Genomic DNA, 6,000 nt, shown 5'->3' with positions numbered 1-6,000 from the left:
ACAGACAAGATTCTGTTCTTTTTTCCTTTTTTTTTTCTTTTTAAAGATTTTAGTTATTTATTTGACAGAGAGAGAGAGAGAGGGAACCCCAGCAGGGGGAGTGGGAGAGGGAGAAGCAGGCTTCCCGCTGAGCAGGGAGCCCAGTGTGGGGCTCCATCCCAGGACCCCCGGATCATGACCCGAGCTGAAGGCAGACCCCCAGCGACTGAGCCACCCAGGCACCCCAAGATTCTGTTCTCATGGAGTTCACATTCTAGTGGGAATAGAGACAGATATATATGTCAGGTGGTGCTATGTGCTGAGAAATGAGTAGCTAGAGAGTGGGGGGAGGCATGGTTTGCAGGTTGACATAGGATAGTCAGGAAAGGTGACATGAAGGAAAAGGGAGGCAGCATGTGGTTAGCTGAAAGCCCTCCAGACAGAGGGACAAGCAAAGGCTTCACTGGTAAGTGCTTGGTATGTTGGCAGGAGTCCAGTGTGGGGAACAGCCTGATCAGAAGCAAGGTGGGTGCTGAGGCCAGCAGCAGGGTGCCAGATCATGAGGAATGTTTTCTTTAATTTGTGTTTATTGGGGTGGTAGAGCAAATAAGCTGAAAATACAGATGAGTAAATCAAAGAGAACAGATTTTGAGACAAACAAACAATATATTTCACATGAAAAAAAAGGAAAGGGTTTATAGGAATTCCTGTCTTAAATTAGGATTCATTTTTTTTACTGCAACGGTAATCTGATTTGATTGCAATGTTTTTCTAATCTTTCTCACCATAAACCCAAAAGAGAAAGGCTGAATTAAAATTCCAAAACAACAAATGAGAGGGGGGACAAAATAACTATGAGAAGAATGTCATTTGCTGGCACTGTGCACAAATGTTAACACTGAAAAAAATCAAGTAAGGGCTGAAAAATAGTACCAAATCCCAAAAATTCAGGCCAAGGGTTTACACAACTGTCTTCTGTACTTAAAAACAATGCCACCGAAGTAATTTTTGTTTGTGCGTGTAGGTGTGGTTGCAAAGGGGATGGGGTTGGGTGGGGTGGAAGTCACAACGACATGGCTCTGATAAAAAAATATATCCTGTGCTTTGTGATTGCTAGATTCTGTGATGTGTCTTTCCTGATTTTAATAGTTGTAAGTAGGCCCATCCGCTTCCCTTTGAGCTAGCAGTCCATGTCAATGCTTCATTGTTGTATATTATGTTGCTTTTTCTTAACCACTTCCTCAAGTGGGAGGGTACAAAATAGATCCCTAAAGAGATCTCCCAGCCATCGCAGGCAGCTACGGTAATTGGCCTAAGTGGTTCTGTTAATGATTTGATCCATCAGTTTTCTGGACCACTTGCTAGCACTGGGTTTTTATTGTGGAGACATACTGAAGATCTCCTAAGCAAATGTCATTTTGTGGGGGAGAATGACCACATTTCATCCTCAAGGACATCACACGGCTAGCTCAAAGTAGCAAACATGGAATCTGCAAATAATGAACATATGAGTTACTTTGAGAACCAAAAGCAGGTGAACATTTTTTTTACGTATCACTGAGACAAACTAAGGAAACTCTTTCCCTCCTTTTTCCACCATGAGCTCCATGGGGGGAAGCTGGGCAGAGACCTTAGCTGTTTCGCCCAAGACTGATTATGAGCTAACATATGTAAAGCCCTTAAAATTTGTGTTTGGCATATAGGCTCTGAATAAATTAGTTCTCGTTATTCTCAGCACCTAGCATACAGTTGTTGCTTAATGTACGTTGGCTATAGGAATGAATAAAGGACCTACTTCTGTTACGTTCCTATTATCCCGCCATTGGAAAACAAGGATTATGGTCAGAGCTGAGGATCACAATTGCTGTGGCACAAACCCACTACCTGGTACACAATAATTATCAGACTGTCGAAGGGGAAGGGTTGTAGGGGATGGAGAAGAGAGGCAACTCTTGCTGAGTTCCCTCAAAGCCCTAGGACACTACAGTCCAGTTCTCTAAGGAATCAAATCCACAGGCCCGCTCTCTTCCTGCCCTGAAGAGGGGCCTCTTCCTAAACTTCCAGCCCCAGGAATTCCCCTCATCCCAGCTTCAGGGGGCGGGAACAACCGGAATTTTTGTCAGGTCCGCCGCGCCCCGCCCCTGCCCCACAGCCCCGCCCAGCCTGGCGTCCACCACCCCCTCTCCCAAGGAGCTCCCCTCCCCCAGGAGCTCCCCCAGCCGCAGTCCGCGCCTCGCCGTTCCCTCCCATCCCCTTCCCTCCCCTCCCCTCCCCTCCCCTCCCTCTCCTTCCATCTCCCCCGACCTACTCCCTCCCGGGCCCAGGCCGTCCGCGCGCGCCGCGCTGTCGGGGGGAGAGAAAGCGGCAACCCGGCGGCTGCTGCGCGGCGGCGGCGGTCTCCCGGGGCACGCGGCCCCGCGCGGAGAGGGCGGGGCCTGGCGGGAGGGGGCCTGGCGGGAGGGGGCGGGGCGGGCAGCCGCTCGGGCCGCACCGGGACTGACGGGCAAGCCGGCCCGACCCCCGCCAGCTCGCCCGCCCCCTCCAGGGCTGCCCGACGAGTTCGTACCCCCTCGGCCTGGTGCATCCTGACGGAGGGGGAGTGGCCGGCTCCGGGCCGGCCGGCGTCCAGGGTGAGGCTGCCGGGGAGGGGTTGGGGGCGCCCGTGGGGCCGAGCATCCCTATCCCCGGCCCGCTGGCCCCTGCCCCCCGCCTCACGCCTGGCCGCCCCGCCCCGCCTTGACCCCCGGCGGCCTCCGGAGCCCGACGCGGTAAGTGCGCCTTCCTGCTCGGCGTCGGGGAGGGGGCCGCGGCGGGCCGGCCGCGCGACGAGGCCCGCTCCCCGCCCCCACACGACCCTCCCGCGGGGCCTCGGCGGCCGGGGTCCCGCGGGGCCCTCCGGGGCACTTCCGAGCCGAGGGGTGGGTCGGGCGGGGACCTGCCCCAGCCGCGGCCGGGCCTCGAACCCCGGTCCGGCCTCCCGGCCGCGCACCGGGGGCCCGGAGCGGCGTGTGGGCCGCGCACTCCGACTTGGGCAAAGTTGTGCACGCGGTGTGCGGCCGGCCGGCTGAGGCGTGGACTGCGTTGCTTCCTCCCCGCACTCTTTCACTAATAAAACCAACTGGAAACTATTTCGGATTTTTTTTTCATTGTTGTCCTCAGGCTATCACAATCTCAGTTTTTATGTTAAGTAATTGCCTCATCCCGAAGAGTGGAGAATCAGAAAGGGACTTCATATCACTAAAAACTGGCGTGCCTGCTTGAAACTCCTGTGGGCATTTCAGTGCATACTCAGGGATCCAAAGCTGATGAAAAAAGTTTGTGATAGCAGAGTAAAGCATTACTGCCATCTTTACTATCCCATTTGATTTTTACAAATATTTTGGAATAGTTGATACTTTCACAAAATTCAAAAGGTACAAAAGGGATATACAAAGTTTCTCCCCGCCCAGCCGACCAATATTACCAGTTTCTTTTTTTCAATATTACCAGTTTCTAATTGATCCTTTCAGAGATAGTGCATATGCAAATGCCCTCGCTTCATTCTTTAAAAAGTGAAACTGGTGTATATTAAGTGCCTGGCAGTTACTGGTACCCAATAAATGGTAATTCTTCCATTGAGAACACAGTTTAATAAGTCGTTTTGGTTATCAGACCGCTAAAAGAACAATAATGACTTTTTTTCTGGTTTTAAGCATTTGCGTATTTGACTGTATTGTGAATGTGTATGTTCTGTTGGTGTCATAACTATGAATACTTTTACACTAAGGTGAATACAGTGATATTTTTGGGTAATGGGGCAGGTAGGGAAAAATCAATATGAAACTAGTAAGAAGATGGGACTTAATGTATATAACATAGAGTTCCAAAAATGATTTGAAGCCAGTTTGTGTCCATATAGTACAAAGGATAAAACAAAACTAAATGAGAAAATTGAGGCAGAGCCGGGGAAAAAAGGAAACAAAGTCAAGGGAAAAGATAACAACAAGTGCATACATAGTATAAGATCCTGTACTAAAAATGAGTCACAGTTTTGGCTCTGGGCTTCACAGCAGCCAGAAAAAAAAAGGGGGGGGGGCGATAAAGTAAGTTTCAGTGTGTTTCTCCTTATAAGATAAAAACCAGTTCTGCCTAAGGAGGGCATTTTCTGGTGATGAGGCCTGAGAAGAGCATTCTCTCATGGGCACTAATAAAAGGGGAGATTAGATTGAATGATGAAGTTGGCAACATCTTTAAAAAAATCCCTACAGGGGCGCCTGGATGGCTCAGTCAGTTAAGTGTCTGCCTTCACCTCAGGTCATGATCCCAGGGTCCCTGCTCAGCGGGAAGCCTGCTTCTCTCTCTCCTACTCCCCCTGCTTGTGCTCCCTCTCTTGAGCTCTCTCTGTATCAAATAAATAAATAAAATCTTTAAAAAAAAATCCCTACAGAAAATAATGAATTTTAGACAGTGTTCTTCAACGTAGGGCAGTAATAAAACTCTAAAGATAAGTTTTCTGAAGGCTTAACTTGATCTATTCATAACATTTAGAATTACCTAGAAGAGTATTTCCCAAACTGTGTTCTAAGAAATGAGTAATCAATAGTTTATTTCTTGAAATAAGAATCTGAACTCATATAACTTTGAAATAGCTGGGTTAGACAAATTTTAATAGTTTTTTACTCAATTTCTTGGCTGATGTGAAAGATGACTCTTTTAAAGGAGGTTATTTGGTGACCTTTTACAAATTTATTTGACCATTGAGAACCGCTGAACCTATAGAAATGGATGGACAAGCAGTCCTTCACGAAGTTTGATAAAAAATTGGGAGAGCAAAGAGTTTGAGGTTAGCCAATTTGGTAAGAACCAAAGTGAAGAGAATCTAAAAGTCAGAATTTTTTTTTTTTTTTTTTTTTTTAAAGATTTTATTTATTTATTTGACAGAGAAAGACACAGCGAGAGAGGGAACACAAGCAGGGGGAGTGGGAGAGGGAGAAGCAGACTCCCTGCCGAGCAGGGAGCCCGATGCGGGACTCGATCCAGGGACTCCAGGATCATGACCTGAGCCGAAGGCAGTCGCTTAACCAACTGAGCCACCCAGGCGCCCTAAAAGTCAGAATTTTAAATAGACTGTATGTCAAAGGAAAAGGCTACCTTTCCCCTAAATTCTTAATTCCTTATTGTTCTGCAAGTTGCCTATTTGACCAAGTGATCTCTAGGATTTCTTCCTGTTCTGTGCTTCAGGGCACTCAGGGTCCTGAATTAGACTATGTTCAGGCAAGTAGAATTGCTTCAATAATGACTTTAATTATTCTTGAATGTAAATATGTGATTAACATAGGTTTTTTTAAATCACAACATTATTGATACTATTAATTTAGTATCAAATCCTGGAATTCTGTAGCTGTAAGAGACCTTAGAAAGCATGGTACATCTGGGATTGTGCTACTAACATGTAAGGTTGTTCCCAGTAAATTTATGAACCTCCCTGAATCTTTTTCCTTGTTTGTAAAATTAGAATGATAACAGCACACAGTTCATTCAATGGATGTTGAGGGGCTAAGAGGTATTGTAGTAGCAAAACAGCTTTATGGGAACAAATAAAATAATGGATCAAGAATCCTTTACTGTCTAAATTTTTTTTCACTCCTGAGTTCAGATGGCAAGAGTTTGAAAGGCAAGGAATAGCACCTCATCCAAATGTATTTGGTCCCTGAGTTTCAGATAGCAGGTAGTGGGGAGTTGAGAGAATGAGGGATTGGTCCAAAAATGGATCTGACTCCATTTAGTTCCTGTGTTTGGGTTTTGAGAGTCTGGAATGATGAGGTACACTTCTATAAGAAAGTATTCTTATATAAATAATGCAGTGCTATACAAAATGTTACTATTCTGAAGACAAATTGAAGGCCAGAGCTGTTCGTTGTTTTCACTCCATATATGAGAGAAGTGCTTGTTGAATATGTCAGGTAGGGTAAATTATGCTGTTGTAACAAAAGACCCTCACATCTCAGTGGTTTAGAAAAAGGGTTGTATCTTAGTCACAGG

General features: G+C 46.6%; 1 protein-coding gene across 1 annotated transcript in view; it reads left to right on the top strand.

Moving 5' to 3' along the window:
* The first annotated feature begins 2,629 nt into the window (after window positions 1–2,629).
* The window catches only part of KLHL5 (kelch like family member 5), an 83,551-nt gene continuing 80,180 nt past the window's right edge, over window positions 2,630–6,000 (top strand). Inside the window, exon 1 of the mRNA XM_021701568.1 lies at window positions 2,630–2,747. The gene's annotated coding sequence lies outside the window, so the exon portion shown is untranslated. The remainder of the gene's footprint in view (window positions 2,748–6,000) is intronic.

The sequence above is a fragment of the Neomonachus schauinslandi genome, chromosome 2, assembly GCF_002201575.2.
Source record: "Neomonachus schauinslandi chromosome 2, ASM220157v2, whole genome shotgun sequence".
Classification (NCBI taxonomy): Eukaryota; Metazoa; Chordata; class Mammalia; order Carnivora; family Phocidae; genus Neomonachus; species Neomonachus schauinslandi.
The sequence above is the reverse complement of the archived record's forward strand: the minus strand, read 5'-3'. Positions and strand labels throughout refer to the sequence as shown.